Genomic DNA, 18,263 nt, shown 5'->3' on the forward strand with positions numbered 1-18,263 from the left:
CCCCAATGCACTCTTCGATTCCTTGAAGGCTGCTTCCTATCAATGTGCATTTAGGTTCTGAAGCAAAATCACTACCAAAAATGAAAACATGCCACAAAATCACTCCACCATACAGATAAATATAAAATGCTATTTCAGAATCAGTAAAACCCCCAGAAGTTACATGAAATAAAAAGTATCAGAAATAGAAAAATCAAAAAATTCAGAAATTAAGCAATACAATTGAGGAATAATTAGAAGTAAACAGAAATTCTATGCACAAATGGTAATATGTTATGGGTGGGGCATCGGCAGCATGTTTTATAAGCCATAAATGGGCAGTAACATTCCTGTGAGCTGAAGTGACACCTTATTCTTTATGTCTGCATCCACTACAATGCTGGAATTGAAGAAGTATACTTCATTGGGTTGGGAAACCTTAAGAATTCTAACTGCATCTTTGGTTTAGCCAAAACTTCATTTTACCAAAATTGATAAGAATTGTATATCTATCATTCACACAATACAGAACTTTTCCCTGTGGCATGAATTTACAAGTGTTAATTTATAGTCCAGTCCTGGCCAATAAGTGAGATTCTAATAATCTATGGGGAAATAAGAAATTAAAAGTGAATAACCTCATAATAACTTCATAAATTTGTGAGACTTATGAAATTGAATTGTCAATTATAATTGCTATTTAAATTATCCCTATTCTGTAATTTGGACATTATGGTACCTTTTCCTGTTAAATAATAAGCAATTATATTACATTTTCCTTTATATTCCAGGCAATTTTTCTTTAAAATTCACCACATAGTAGATAAACCAGTATTTCCTTTCTATTTTTCTACTGTGTAATACACTTTTAAATTCTATTCTATTAGAATTTAATTTGTGCACTCATGTTAACCTGAGGTATTTTTAAAACCTAAAAGAGATTTATAATCATCGATGTGATTTTGTAAAGCAAATAAAATGTTCAACATCTTTAAAGTCAAAAGATAGTTATGAAACTTCATTATTCATTAAAATAACAAAAAAACACTGAACATTCTGCTTGGGTATTTAAGTTCACATGTTAAGTGAAGTAACACTGAATTAATTTTTGATTAATTATCTTTTTTATACCATGTAATCAAAATATTTAATTTAAATAAAATATTTAATAAATCAATACACATATGGATTTATTTAGTGCACATTTTGCAAAGTAACCCTTGATATTCAATATTTCCCTTTGAGACAGAATGGTTTTGCCATATAAGGAGCGATTCAACAGCCACGAGGACTGCCAATAGCCTTTCCTTTATCCATTCCAAAGAGCTACCTCCAGAAACATAGTTTGTCTATGAGTATTGATATAGTTACTTTTTCTTCACAATATTATTATTAACCATTACTTAAATAATTTGGTGGAAAGTTTGAGACACTTAGTAGTAAGTATCTGCATGATATTGGGGAAGCAGAGGGCATTCTTAGTTAAGTCAGGACCACAAGCTTCAAATATTTGTGAGGGAAAAAAAAACCTGAGGTAAGTGATCATGGATTTTTTGGACATTATCCACCTCTTTGAATCTTCCTAGGAAGTAGTTTACTGGGATCCCTAGTGGTGTAGTGGTAACCTGTGGGTCAGCTAGAAATCCACCCTTTCCCTGGGTAAAATCGGGGGCTTTCTACTCCCATAAAAAGCTAATCCTGTAAGGGGATGTCCTATTACCTACAGATGGGCTTTAGGTCCCCAATCTGCAGTCCCCCTCATTCACTATGATACAATTTTTTGTTCTTTGACGCCTGATACCTGATTCTTTTGGCACCTCATGACCACAGAGGCTGGTGTGTTTTTTTCCATGTGGGCTTTGTTGTTTCTTAGCTACATGGCCGCTTGTTTACCTTCAAGCCTTTATGACCCCAGACGCTATATCTTTTGAAACTATCAGCTTTCTTCACCACATTTGCTTATGCACACAGTTGTCTTCAGCAATCATGTCAAGAAGGTATTCATCATCGAATTCCAAGTTATTAGAACAAAGTGTTCTTGCATTGAGGAAGTGCTTGAGTGGAGGCCAATGTCCACCTGCTGCCTTAATGCTAAACCTATAAATATATACACGTAGATCCCCTTACAGAAGGGTTGCTGGGAGGAGACGAGCCAGTTTTGGGTGCAGTGTAGCAACAATGAAACATACACCTTTCCTCTAATTCTTAAATGTTTCCCCCTCACCGCCCCCACTATCATGATCCAAATTCTACCTTACAAATCTGGCTAGACCAGAGGATGTACACTGGTACAGATAGGAACCGGAAACACAGAGAAACCAGAAGAGATGACTCCTCCAGGACCAGTGGTGAGAGTGGTGATACCAGAGGGTGGAGGGAAGTTGGGGTACAAGGAGGAACCGATTGTAAGGATCTACATATAACCTCCTCCCTGGGGGATGGACAACAGAAAAATGGGTGAAGGGAAGGAGGCATAAGACAGTGTAAGACATTGCAAAATAATAATAATTTATAAATTATCAAGGGTTCATGAGGGAGAGGGAACAGGGAGGGAAGGGGAGTGGGGAGGGAGGGGAAAATGAGGAATTGATACCAAGGGTTTAAGTGGAGAGCGGATGCTTTGAGAATGATGATGGCAATGAATGTACAAATGTGCTTGACACAAAGGACGTATGTATGGAATGTGATGAGTTGTATGAATCCCCAATAAATTATTTTTTTTAAGTTAGTCCTGGAAACTCACAGGAGCGATTCTGCTCTGCTCTGTACTCTGCCATTACTTGATGGCAATGAATTTGGTTTCCATTTTGAGTAAGTAGCTGACACTGTGAGGCTCTAACCAAGCACTTTCAAGCAGAAGCAAGGTAAATTGTAAAACCATACATGCATCCATACAAAGAAACATACAACACTCACACACACACACACACACACACACACCAGACTAAGGAAGCTAACATAGGGTAACATAGTTGAAAGGGAGAAAAATGGGAGCTCCAGTATTGTATTTATTAATGAACATATTTTTATTTGGATGGTGAGAAGAGAAGATGGAATAAAAGTATTTCACTGTAACTGAGAATGTTTCCATTTAGTAGTGATACTTTTGACTCACTTTTTGCAGACCATACATTCCAGGCTTTTTTGCCTCTGTGTAGCTCTGGTTTGGAATTGCTCGGTGTGTTTTTGTTCAGTTTCTGTAATATCTCTCTAATTTAAGTCATCCAGGAGCAAAGATGCATTAGTCAGAGTCTTAAAGGCATGTAGTGATTGAGCATCACTTCTGAAAATCATTTGTAAATGCATGACACTGTGATTGCATATAGCTAATATTTCTGAAGAATCCACTAGATGAATGGTCACTGAACCTAGTGTAAGCCACTTTCACAAAATAAAGTGAATATAAAAACATGTGTATGCTCATAATTATATGAGGTTGTGTAGATCAGTGCTATTATTACTCCCACACTAATTGGCAAAGTTATCTGAAAGATTTAACTTATCTTCCTAATACATGACTTACTTCCAAAGATTAACTTAAGAATGTAGAGCCCACTTAGTTTTAAGAGAATGGATTTTTAAACCCACAAAAGGTACTTGAATAAACAGATACTTCTTATGAATATTCTAATAAGAAATTATGCTAATAGCAATCGCTAACGTTGAAAATGGTTGAGAAAGAGATTAATTGCTTATAATATGCCATGAGCAAGATGGGACAAAAATAGATGATTCTTTAATCTTTAATGCTCAAGTATTTAATTTATATATTACTGCTTGGAAAAAAAAACAATTGACCTTCAGAAGTTTAGAATAATATTTTAAGAAGAAGTAACAATACCCAGAATTTTCAACATGCTTGTAAATGTCCTGGTTTATTAATTTTTTGATACTGTAAAATTTACCTAGCACTTGTCTGTCAGGTTTTTGCACTGTGGTTGCTCATGTGTTGCTGTGATGCTGGAAGCTATGTCACTGGTATGTCACATGCCAGCGGATCGCACAAAGTCAACAAGCTCCAGCAGAGCTTCCGGACTAAGAACAGGCAACCAGGAAGGGCTCGCCTCCCCACTTCGGAGGAGGAAGCTGCGGAAACCCTTCTGTATAGTTCTGAAGCACACTGTCAGATACTGAAAGCCCACAAAAAGGAAGCAGAACATTGTTGGAGATAATGCCACCAGATGGGCCTCCCAGGTCAGAGGGCACTCAAAATGTGACTGAAGAGGAGCTGATTTCTCAAAAGGTCATCACCATGGTGACTTGAGTCAGGTAAACCTTGAGGGAGTGGCACCTTTGGGATCTTCATTTGCTGAAAGGGCTTGACTCATAGAGAAACAGCTACAAAAATCTTTGAATGAATGGAACTAGGAATGTGTGAAGTACAAATTTAAGAAAATTGGAAGTGCACAAATGAAATCTAATGCATGGAAATCTATATGCTAATGGATGGATATTGGCCATTTTGAATGAGAAAACCATGATTAATATGCTGGGAATAACACAATCAAGAGGAATGGCGTGCCATCTATTGTCTGAAAGGATTTTGGTAAATCCATCATAAATGCAATGCTGTTTGTGATAGGATTAGATCCATTCCACTTCAAGGAAATCCAATCAATACAGCTATTATTCAAATTTATGCACCAACCACAAAGCTAGTGGTGAAGAAATTGAAGGACTTCACTTAGAAATTGATCAGATATGCAATCAAGAAACATTGATAATTACTGGTGATTGGAATCCAAAAGTTGGAAGCAAAGAGGAAGGAACAGTAGCTGGAAAATAGGGATTTGGATGAAGCTAGAGATCATATAAGAGAATGTTGCAAATAACTTTCCAACAACACAAAGGCTAGAAATACACAAGGCCTTCCCTATATGGAATATACAGAAATAAAATTGACTACTTCTGTGGGAAGATACTATGGAGAAACTCAATACCAAAAGGTAAAGCCAGACTAGGGTCCTACTGTGGAACAGATCATCAATTGTGCATATGTAATTTCACGATAAAGCTGGGGGGAAAAAAGATTTCCAAAAGATCCAAAATATGACATGAAGCCCTTGTTGATGTAGATCAAGGATTGCAGCCTTCTGTGTAGAACATAACTCTATGAAAAGAATATTAATATCCTTACAACTTGACAAATAGGTAACTTCATGATAAACTAAGAAAATATGGAAGTTGTCGTCATGATTTCATCTTGCTTGAATGTACAATGCTCATGGAAGTAGCAGTCAGAGGACCAGAAGACATGATGCATTGGGTCACTCTGCTGCACAAGACCTCTTTAGAGTGTGAAAAAGCAAGAATGTCCTTTTGAATACTACGGTTTGCCTGATCCAAGCCATGGTACTTTCAATCTCCTCATATGCATAGCTAAATTGAATAGCAAACACTGAAGGGAAATCAATGCGTTTGAATTATGGTGCTGACAGAGTATTGAAAGTATCAAGGACTGCTAAAAGGACAAACACATATGTCTTACAAGTATGGCCTTAGAGACCAGTTGGCAAGTCTTCATTTCATGTACTTTGGACATGTTGTCAGGGGAAACCATGCCGGGCTTGGTACAGGGGTCCTAAATCAATATTTGTCTTTCCAAAGCCTTCCCTCCTTTTTCCAATCTCAACAACAGAAACGTTTCTTATGTAAGGAGAGGGGCAAATAGTCTTTTGATTGCTTCAAAGATTATGTTATCTATTAGATCTGATATTTTTTCAGTTGCTAATGGTTCACTAAGTTCATGAGGGCAAGGACATAACTGTCTTACATGCCTATTGAATGTCTTACATCCATAGTCCTCCAAAGTTAGGTTTTGAATGAGTCAATAAGCATATAAACAAAAATGAGAAAGAGATTCGTTGTGCTTGAATGGATTAACACTCTAGTAATACGCATGTTGCTAAAGAGTTAAACCAGATGTGTGTGCACATGTATAGTTTATTATAAATAACTTTTCTCCATATGGATGACGAAATTAAAATCCAGAAGTTTTATATAATTAATCCATCTCACCCAGTTAATATGTGAGTCAGATAATGAATGATGTTTTCAGTTGAGGATGTATTATACAATATCTTCCCCAATCACCACTCATAACCTCTGGAATAATCATAAACCTGCCCTGCTCTTCCCCTTCACAGATTCAGAAAGAGAAATGAAAATGTCAGTTATTTACAAGGGAAATAGAAACAATAAATAACAAAAAAATCAATGACATGCTATTAACATGGTAGTAAAATATTACTTCTCCAAACACTTATATTAAGTCCTCACTAAATCTAATACTCCTGGTGACACAAAGTATGACTGTGGCAGTGGATTTATTAATCTATGAACATTTCCACAGAGTTCCAGTGTGGCTACAGATCCCACTTGTTTTCTGTGGCACCAATAAAACAATCATAGACTTTTTGCTACATATTGTTTGTTATTTTGGTGTTCTACACAAATAAAGTATAAGCTTCTTTAGGAATGTTACTTTTCCTATCCATTAGAATTTAAAACAAGGCTAAATGTATAGTCAACCCTCAAAAATTATTTTGTTGGACAATTGAATTAATAAATGGACCATGTACTATGATGAGCCAGGTAAAAAAGGAACACAAACTATAGAATATTTTGTCCATAGGAAGAGTGATTAAAAATGAGAAAGAACTGTAGTTCCTTGATATTATGTTATTCAGATACCCAATTAATTTTAATTAGGTTTAAAATTCTATGCCTACTCCAAACAATATTTTACTTTTTATTTCCATTTTTCTATAACTAATTATACTCACTTTAAAAAATTCACAGCTGCACAATTTAATAGAAGACACTTTTAAATAAAATTTCTTAAGTTCAAAACAGGCTGTGATTTTTTAAAAAACCTGTTTCAAGCATGAAGTAATGTCCATCTGTATCAAAAGAGCAAAGGAATATAGCTAACTAAAACAACTGAGAATAGAAGTACCCTATGACCCATCACTATCTCTGCTAATTATCTACACCAAAGAAAGATGAGGTGGAACACAGACACATGCTTCCCCTTGTTCAGTGCAGCCCAGTTCACAATGACAAGTAGCTGGAAACACCCATCAGTTAAAGAAACTCTGGTACATACACACAATGGAATACTACACATCCCTAAGAAAAGCAATACAGTCATGCAACACCTCATGGTGTGGAGAGTCCTGGAAACCAGTATGCTGAACTAATTTAGGCAATCACAAAAAGACAAATATTTTATGAGTCCACTACTCTAAGCTCTAAGATAAACAGCAAGATGAAGGCAGGCCACTCTTCCTTAGGGCATGTATTGTAACCTAGTCCTCTAAGCAACGAGGTAGAGAGCCTGCATAATGTCCATGAAACATAGATCACATAGATCACTCTCTTTCTCTCTCTCTCTCTCTCTCTCTCTCTCTCTCTCTCTCTCTATATATATATATATATATATATATATATATATATATATATATATATATATATATATCATATATCTTATATATCTTATATATCTCTTGATATCTCTATCTCTATCTAATCTATATCTATTTATATATCTTAAAAACATTTAGAGAGAGGAGACCAGCTAGGGCCAGTTTTTTACGATCTGGGGAAAGTGAGAGATTATTTAGTTACGGCCATACGAGATTGTTTGACGGTCACCCCAGTCCAACAGATAGTCCTACAAGAGTGATAAGGAATCCTTTATAGAAATTCAAGTTAAGATGAAGAGTGAGAGGCTGGTTTGCCTCAGACAAGGCAATTATATCTCTATTGGTAGGAAGATGAGGAGGGGGAACCTCCCAACAGGAAAATATGCTTAACAATCTATCTGTGGAGCCCAAGGAAAGGATATATTAGGAGAATATACTAGAATGTAAAATGCTAGGTTCCGAATTGGACACGTTTGACCTAGTTTTATGTAGCTCATGGTGACTCAGTCCAAGGACTATCGAAAGGCTACTAAGACTTTAGACTTTGTTCTTTCAAGGGGCACAACATCCTTCATAGAATACACCAGAAGGACCTGATTTGGAAAACCCACTGAGTGGACTGGCCTTTATCCCATTGAATTTAAGGCTGTATGAGAAGAAGCAGATGCCTACTACCCCAAAGGCATAGAATTGGTGCATGTTGGACTTTGGTGGAATCTCTTGCCTTGAGGTTGCCTCACGAATGGAGGCTCAGAACAACCATAGACTTACTATTTTAATGCCCTTCTTGCTTCATTTTGACATTTATTCATTTGTTATGCATGACTCTGTCTCTGTGAATGAATTTTTGGGAAGATTTATTGGAATTTATTAGAAGATTTGTCCTATAACTAACTCCCTTGTTTGTGTAAATAGCATCCAGTCACTTAACAGCTTAATCTGTACAAGCAAACAATTCATGTAGTGTGGTTCCTATTTGACCCACAGGTATAATTTCCCCTTTCAGATAGTGTTTTATATTTGATACCATTGGCTAAACTAGTGACACGGTCAATGTATGGTGTTTGGCTTGCTAACTGCAAGATCAGTGATTTAAAACCTCCAGCCAGCTCCCCGGGACAGGAAGAGGCCTTCTCCTCTTGTGAAGGTTTGTAGTCTTGGAGACTCACAGGGGCAGTTTTATTCTGTCCTCTAGGGCCACTATAAGTCAACGTGGACTAGATGGTAGTGGAAATGATGTGCAGGGGGTGGTTAATAATGTCCTCTAAGCTAAAATGACAAGGTTGTCTCTAAGGTGAACAGAAGACATATGTAAATTATAGATATATGAATAGGTTTGGGGTTTTCACTTAATTAAAGCCCTAATCTAAGAATCAGTAGTTCTTATGACATGGTCCTGCTTGATGCTCAATTTCATGAAGAGACCATTGAAGATAATAGGGTGCTATAGAAAAGTGTGGTGAAGAAACCAGATGGTTCCTGGCTATCCGAAAGAATGGCATCTTTGGGCTTAAAGACTTGTTTTCAAACAAGTAGCCAGCTAAGTGAGGTTATCAACTAAGTCCACATGAAAAAGTACACCAGCTTGTGTGATCCAAGGATTGTAAATAATATAATCTAAGTCTAAAGGAAGGAATGGCACCAGAGCTTCATTTGTGAACACATGATTTGCAGAAGGCTGTGGATGACGATGGAAGCCCAAAATCCATTGGCAGAGACCATACATAGATTAAGCCCCCAGTAAATGCCCTCAGTTCATAGCTGAGGTATGTGAATATCTTGTTTTTAGGAAGAAAACATAATAAAATCAATTATAGCAGACACAGGTCAAAACATAATATCTTATCATTTTATCTCCTTTTTGATCTATTTTAAAGCTGTTTTCATGGAAAAAAATGTTTTTAAAGAGAAGGGAAGATACACATGGATTAAGACGCTCTTGAATCCCCTCTGTCCATGGACCCTGGATGTGAGTAGCCTGGCTAGCAGGCAGAACCCACTGCACAGTGAATTGTTGCAGATGCAGTTAGGTTAGAATTTAGCACCATGTCATTTGACCTTCCTTAGGTTCCCGTTTTCTTTTCACTGTGGTTTTTATCAGTTTTACTTTGTTATTCTGGCGAGCTTTTGTTTATTTTTAATGTTGGCCTGTGTATGAAATCCAGGATAAATAAATCTATAGACAGTAAGTAGATTAATGGTCCCTTGGGGGTATGGCAGAGGAGGTTAGGAGAAAATGGGGAGCTACTAATGAGTCCAAGATTAATGAAAATGTTCAAAAACTCATTATGGCGATGATTGTAAAGCTTTTCTTTTGGTGATTGAACTATTGAATTATTATGTGGATTATATGCCAATAAAACTGTTGAAGAAGAAAAAAAAGCATGCTGCCCTCTGCTTTTGCTACAGAAGAATCACCTTGGACATGAAGTTGAAATGTACTTGGGGCCACATGAAAGTTTCTTCATCACCCCTGTGCCTACATGTCCTGAGGTTTTACCATGAGCTGTAATTCTTTTACTCCTAAGTCCCTTAGGAATCTCTGTAAAATCATATACCTTCTCAACAATAACGTGAACCTCTCCATATAATTTTATTTATAATCGAGCGAGAGTTTTTTCTTCCTTTAATCTCTCTGATACTCAAGACCTCAGCCATTTCTTCAGAAAGGCATTTTCTGTGGCAAAACAGACATTGTTTTACATCTTCCTGCTGCAGGCAGGCACAAGTCCTATATTGAAGTTCTTATTTTCCTTGGTTTCCTGTTTCATACTTGACCTGCATTAGCATTGCCTCAAGACTGTCAACTGACCTTTGAACTATACAGCATGTTCAGTATGTATCTGTTTGTCTGGGTTCCCAGTCAGCCAAATCCTTTCTTTTCCACTCATAATTATACATGATTCCCCATGACCCATGTGCACGCTTTTTTGAGTCACCAAAACAAGTGAATTATTCATGTTGGGGATTCCAATCTTGTAAAGGATTTCACTTAAATTAAGTTTGCTGTTACTTATGAATAGAAAAATGCCAAGTACCAAAGTTCTCTAGGTACAAAGTTCTCATATATCCAATGTAATACAAATAGAAGATCATTTTGTTCCATCTGAGAAAATTCCCCTCAATAACCAACAAAAAAATTCTTACGGCAAAATAATTAGGCAACATAGGATGAGACACTAAACCAAGACTCAAGGTCATCAAATGGCTGCGACCCTTACAGAGCTTCCTTTAAGGGAGTAGACATTGTTCTCCCAGAGTGGCTGATGGTTTTGAACTGTCTACCATTAGAAATCACTTTCACATCCTCTTTAATTTTGTATTTTCAAAATGGTAGTTTAAGTAACTGAGAACAACGTCGATGCCTTTAAATTACTGGTGTTCCCCCGCCCGCAAAATGCATCAACATAGAAATGTAATCATCGCCTCTTTATTACCCACCACATGCTTTATGTAAAGTGTGTTCATATTAAAACTCATATAGGCCTCACATTAAAACATAATGGTGAAGTATCAGCTATTAAAACTGCCCCTGTCTTCTTGATCATGTAGTTGGTCATTACTTTATGCTCCATTTTCATATTTTGCCCAAACCTCTGTCTCGGATAAGTGGGAATAACATATTTGGGTTTCAAATAACCTATATTTCATCTGTCTTTCATGCACATTGCATTGATTATAAGCAAACATGGAATTGTATTATGAGAAAATGATCTTGAAGCACATAAAAAGAGAAAAAAGCATCAAAGGAACTAGTTCCAAGCAGAGGTCAATTGGCTTTCACCTTTCTGTTCATATAAATTAAAAAGAAAAATACATGTTTGTTCTTGATTTGGGGGCACTTGCCTTCTACAGTGATTTACTAGCAAGCTGGCAAATATTAATAATAAAAAATAAATTCTCTAATAAATCCACCCAGCACACTATGATTTCAAATGTATCACCTGGGAAACAATTATTTTAAGACCTGGGTCCGTAATGTGGGAGTGGCACATCAGTAACAGGAGCATTGCCTCAGAGCTGGGTATACACAAGGAATGTCAGGCCCTAAGCCATCCCAAACCCTTCAGAATAAGAATATACTTTTCAACAATATCGTCTGGTAATTTCTATATTCAGTCAAATTTGACAAGCATCGACCAACATTTTTGTTGTATGTCCACATTGATTGGGTTTCACCAAAATCTCAGAAAATCATTTTCATAAAAATGTAAAATTATTTGTAAATTTCCCACTTAAATAATTAGGTTGTCTATAGCGAGGAAAACACACTGATCAATTCATGCAAAAACCAATAACACTTTTCCAAATATATGCTTTATGTATTTTAAAGTTAAGAAAGAAAGAATGGGAAACAAGACCAGGTAAGCTTTTTCTTTTCTTTTTTTGGGAAAATGTTCCATTTGTTTTATGTGACAGTATATGATGAAAACGGATTGACTCATTTAGAAAGCTAATAGGGAAATTTGCCTAAGAGCAAGCTATTGAAAATATCCTACAGAGAAGCAGGGAGGCGGAGCATTGAGGGAGAAAGCGAAAACAAGCTGAGTTCGTTTGTGATGTCATAGCAGGAATAGCATGAACGCGTGACTTTAACAATCCGAAAATGACCTGCACACGATAGGAAGCCTGGGAGCGTGCATGTAGATGCTCACTCTGGGGAAGGTAGGCTACGACTAAAGGTTCTTTTCACTTTCTCTGTCCTGGGTTTTCTTTTAAGTCTCTACATGTCTTAGCATCTGCCAAAGGCCCTCCACTTGCTGGTTTAATTTCTCTTATATTTCAAGAGACAGACTGAAGGCAAACCTTAATACTATTCTTTTCTCCCTCATATCACAAAGGCTCCCCATTTCCAAATGGGATAAACAGCAGCAGCGCAGGAAGAAGGAGTGACAGCACATGATTTGGGAGGATGCAATTTGATCATATTAGTCTCTTTGTCTCTCCGCAATTCAGGTCTTTCTCACATACAAAACACATTGACCACACCGTTTGAAGTTCCAAATCTTAAATAAACTGTAAGTCCCAAATGTCATCTAAGAATCCTGTAACTATAATATGGGGGAACATTTAGATGGATTCTTCCCTAGAGTAGACTTGTTCTTCATCTGCTTCCAAAACACAACAGTGAAAGAGGCACCAGGTCGATATCTCCATTACAAACAGGAAATGGAAAGGCTAACAGGCACCCAGCAAGTCCCCAAATCATCAGAACCATTTCCATTAGCTTTCTAGGCTTGAAAATACCACTGTCCTATGACACAATCTAAACAACAGATGTGTCCTCCACGTTCTGCCTATGGCCCTGCTCTCTGATTCTGGGGGGCGGCCTGCGGCACGGAGTGTACTTTCCAGGCACACAGGGAAAGCCTGTCTGCACCCTTCATCTAGAACATGTGTTTAGCTTGTAAAGCAGAATTTTCCAAATCTTTAAGGTCTGTTTTCATTTTACACAATTAATTTAAAGTCCTTTTATCTTTCCTTTCACAATTTACTAGAAAGGCTGAGGTGAAACCACATGACCCCTTTTATATCTTGCTTCTAAATCTCCTCAATCAGATACCCAAGTCCATGCCATCAAACATTTGAACTCAATTCAAACAGTGCATAAAGCATCATGATTTCGCCCTTGCCCTACGACTTTTTCATCATGGAGTTTTGAAGCCTCACCAGAGGCATATTTACCATTGTATGTGAGTTCCAATGTTTCAAGTGCTTAACTCATACCAAGGATTGACTTAGGTCTGAGCCCCATGACATCTTCGGTTCTGCTTATTTCCCTTGCAGTTTGCAAACCTGTAGACCAGCGGTTCTCAAAGTGTGGGTCGTGACCCCTTTGGGGGTCAAATGACCTTTTCACAGAGGTCGCTTAAGACCATCAGATGGAAAACAAATAAATATTTCACAATATATAATTACATGTTATTTTGTGATTAATCACTATGCTCTAATTATGTTTAATTATGTTCAGCTTGTAACAATGAAAATACATCCTGCATATCAGATATTTACATTACAATTCACAACAGTAGCCAAATTATAGATATGAAGTGGCAATGAAAATAATTTTTATGGTTGGGGGTCACCACAACATGAGGAACTGTATTAAAGGGTCACGGCATTAGGAAGGGTGAGAACCACTGCCTTAGACAGGCTTTGGTACTTAAAAGAAACATCTAAGGTTAGAGCTATGGAAAGAATAACCCTAAGGGAGTCTTGACAAAGGACCCTTATCAGAAATTCCTCCCCCTACCCTCAGGACATGCTTTAAAAGAATTACTCTATGACCACCCTGCCTACCCACCTTTCACATATATTTCATCCATCCAGTGCCCCCGCTCTACCGTATGAATTCTATTTTGCGATCTAGTGCTGCTATAACACCACTCCCAGAAATGGACGGCTTTTCCAGACAAATTGATCTTCTCAGAGACAAGGACGCCAGAAGTCAGAAATAAGAGCCCAACTCTCCAGAAAGTCTCTCTCTCTCTCTCTCTCTCTCTCTCTCTCTCTCTCTCTCTCCTCTTCAGCTTCTGTTTCCTGATTCCTTGTGGAATTGCCCTCTGTTTTATCCCAGCTTTTGCTGTTGACTTGGTTATTTGATCTCTTTTACATTTCAAAAGAGACTGGCTTAAGGACACCCTACACAAATCCTGTCCATTAACATAAAAACCGATTCTCAAATGGGATTTTAATCATAGGCAAGGAGATTAAGAATTACAACACATAATTTTGAGACCTAATTCTATCCATAAAACAGCACTGTACAGGAAGAATGTTTCCTATCATTCCTGGATGTATATATGTAATAAAGCTCAAAATTGGCTTTTAGTGTTTCTTCTAAGACAAAAATAACTTGAATATTACAAGTTAAAATGAAGTTAAATATTACAAGTTAAAATATTACAAGTTAAAATACCTACCATCTACATACAGTTTAACTAAGGCATATAAAAACACAAATAGGACTGTCGCCATGGCTTTCTGAGACTGTAACTCATTGTAAGAGGAGAAAGCCTCAACTTTCTCCCTAGGAGCAATAGGTAGTTTAAAACTGCTGACCTTGTGGTTAGCAGACCAAGGCATAGCCACTATGCTACCAAGGATTCCATAAGGCACAGAAGCACTCTTTGGCAACTGTGCTGCAAGCATAATAGTGTTTGGACATCATTTACCAAGAGAAGTAACTTTCTTCCCACTGCCGAGGCCTCACGCTGTAAGGGCCCATGGAAGACATTGGTAATAAGGCAGCAGATGCATCTGTATAGGCTCTAGAAGTGTTCTACCACACACCATTAGAAAATTAGAGTCACGCAAGTATTTTTATCACATATTTCCAACAGAGAAAGCCAGTCGAATGGTTTGTGTAATAATTCTTCAATTAAATTACTTAGCCCTGACTTCTTTGGCTATGCAGAGCCTATGGGATTCTAAAAGGAAATATTATTTTCAAAAGCAACCAAACAAATGGGGAGGATAAAGACTACTTCAAAAAGCAAAGAAAAAAGGTGTGTTCTTTGGTAATCATTAGCCTATTAGCAAAAGTGGCTGTTGATAGTTACAAAGTACCTTGTGCTAAGATGGCTCGGCAGGTTTTTCCTTACTGCCTACACTGCGAATTTTTGGTATATGTTCATCGCACCAGCAATCTGAACAAATCACCAACCTTGGGAAAACTTCTAATAAAAGCAAAGGAGAATGAAAGACCAGCTCTGTTGGATCCAGGTCAGGCTTTTCCCAAGTAGAGACAAAACCCGCACCTCAAAATAGCAATGAGAATATTTAAAATACACAAGGATGTTTTGAGAATATGGACTATGCATGTCTAACAAGCCGTTAGCATCCTCAGGGCAAGTGCATGCAAATCAATGCTTCATTGCCTGATGCGCTCGGTAACTTTGGCGAAGGCTCTTTAAGAACTGGCACAAGCTATTTGCATAAATAGAGGATTCTAAGGCACTCTGTCGAATAGAATGATCACCAGAGATCTGTGAGCAGGTCATTTTGAAGAGTGTTTAAAGGAGACGGCAGTGAGAGCTGCATATGGTCATTTCTTTGAAGGATGAATTTGGAACAACTTTACACAAATCATGGTATGGACTCTGGAAACCAATTATTGAAAATAGAGAAGCATAAAACAACAATGCTTTCTTGTAAGGAGCGCATCTTCATTAAGTCTTTTGGCATTGATTACATTCACATGATTCATTTTGAACTCTTCTTCATAATGTGAATTTAATACATAATTTCTGTACGATGACTTTTTTTAATTACCACATAATCATGGTTTTTAAAAAAGTGTCTTCCATTTGGTCCATTTTGTGAGGCTAAGCAAATAAATCTATAAAATAATTTATTCCGCTAGTTGCTTGGAAACCTTATGGTTGATATGACAACCCTGGCATAATAAATTAAATCACCACTTTCTTTCATTTGCATGTAGAAATCATATATTTTCAGAAGACATTATTGCCTCTTTCTTTTTGCGATGCTACAGTGACATCTACAGAAAGAAATGAAGAAAAATTGAGAGGAAAATGCTTTATTATTATTATGTTAAACACTCCAGCATAAAGTGCTCTGAGCTTTAAGAAATAGGTATAATGATTCCAACATGTAAGCTTTTATAAACATGCTAAAATTCTCAGAGGGCCTAATTTATAGAAGCTTATATCTTGTGTTTCCCCAAAGTCAAGCTAATAGTAATTTTCCAAGTCAAGCTAGTCAGGTTAGTTCAAAGTAATAAATAAATAAAAGTAGCTATTTTCTTCTTAAGGATGGTGAATATTTGTATTTTGGAAAGATCAGCAGTAATAGTCAAGGATAAACGATCACTTGTCTTCATTCCTTCAAGCACAACGCTTCGTCATACATTCTACCACTCCTTCCTCTAGACTACCCAAGATTTTTTCTGAGCCACTTTAGCATAATTTATACAAGTTAGGTTTTGTGCTTAGCTTATATGTACTAAACTTCGTTTGCTTATTTTTTATCAAATCAACAATAAATGAGAGCTCTTGCATATCTAACTCACCTAATACCTATTTCTTCTAGCAAAAAAAAAAAAAGATCTGAGAGGAATAATAGGTTAGTTCCCAATTTCTAGGGTCTGCACGATTGCAGCTGCACCTCATTAGAAGAACAAGGGTGAAAACAATCCTTTTGGGGGGGTCTCAGGGTCACTATCACAAAGAAGCCTCCAAGGGAGCAGTGTCCCTTTGAGTGGAACCCATTGAAGCATCTCTATATCCTGCAGGGCTGTACACTTTGCACAGTGACAGATCTCACATCGACTTCTAAGAGGTGGTGAAATTATGCACAACCATACAGCAAAGTCTTTGTATTAGTGAGAAAGAATTTTTCAAAGGCTCAGTGTCATGGATCCCTTCTCATGGACTGTATATTCTTTATCATTCAATTCAGTGGGAAAGCTGCCATCACCATCGCCGACATTACGCTATCGTGTAAGGGACAAAATGTCATGTCATGTCATGATATTGATTTATGCCTCGGAAAACAGAATGAGGTGGTGAAGGGGCTGGCAACTATGGGGAGAATTATTTGAGAAGGAAACGAATTTCAGTGCAGGAAAACAAATTGAATCAATTCAGCTGATACGTATAAAACCTGTGCTTTGTACTAGGCCCTGTGTGCACTGGAAAAAGTACAAAGGAAATGAAGTATTCAAAGGAATGAAAATGATTTCCTGAAATAATGACTTCCTAGGAGGTTCAATACAGACTTATGTTAAAGATAAACCAGGATAGATAGTAGATAGATGATAGATAGATAGATAGATAGATAGATAGATAGATAGATAGATAGATAGATAGATAGATGATAGAAAACACAGACACAAAAGCAAGCATTTATTTCTTTTGAAAGATTATTTCCAATATTTAGCTGTGTAAGAATAGGCTTAACTCGGGAGCAGATATGCTTGGTATTGCTTTATTCTTTTAAATACACAGGTTTGTACTTATTGAAGAGAATATTGCTTCACCAAAAAACAATACCCTTGCTTCCTGCCCCTGGCATCACACATTTCAAAAGGACATGATAGAAGATGTTGGAGAATTTTTCTTTTGAAGAGAACCTCTTAATCCTGCCTTTATCTAAGCAGGAATGTGCACAGCCCAGTAAAGCCCTCTGGAGCACTCTACACACTACGGAGAGAAGCCTCACTATATTCACAGGGCCACTTAATATTGGTCATAATAAAAACGGAATGATTTGAAGCTTATAAAAGTATTACATAAAACAAAAGTGACAGAATGAGTATTGAAATTGAAGGATGGATACATGAGTGAGTCATTATAATACAATATATAAGAGGTCTTCAAAATTGTTTACATCTTGTATTGGGAAAATTTAAAGATAATGAAAATTTCCTACAAAATGTTTGAAGCCTCCACACATATTGTTATTAAAATAATTTTGATAACATTAATTCATAAAAGTGATTAGGATTGTGATTCTGCTAGTTGGCCTATTTCACTGTTTACTACAAACCTATTTTAAAATTAATTGTACCCTTTCTTTTTCAAAGTTCACTAGATAACCAACCTACTCTGAGATTATATCACAATCTAGACTTTTGAGAATGAAGCGGGTAACTTACAGGGAACATGGGAATTCTCTGTAGGGTTGTGATTCCTTTTCAAAAACAAGCAGGAAAATGTCCTCCATCACATGGCTGGGATCCTCAGCGCCGAGACTGGACTTGGGTGTGCATTTATTCTGGATCTAGGATAACCCAAGAGATAAGGTTCAAGGAGATAAACAAAGGCAATATTTTAAATTGAAACAAGAAAATAAAAGTCCAAATCCAGCCTTTGAACAGTTGACCCTTATATG

Source organism: Tenrec ecaudatus, chromosome 4 (assembly GCF_050624435.1).
Source record: "Tenrec ecaudatus isolate mTenEca1 chromosome 4, mTenEca1.hap1, whole genome shotgun sequence".
Classification (NCBI taxonomy): domain Eukaryota; kingdom Metazoa; phylum Chordata; class Mammalia; order Afrosoricida; family Tenrecidae; genus Tenrec; species Tenrec ecaudatus.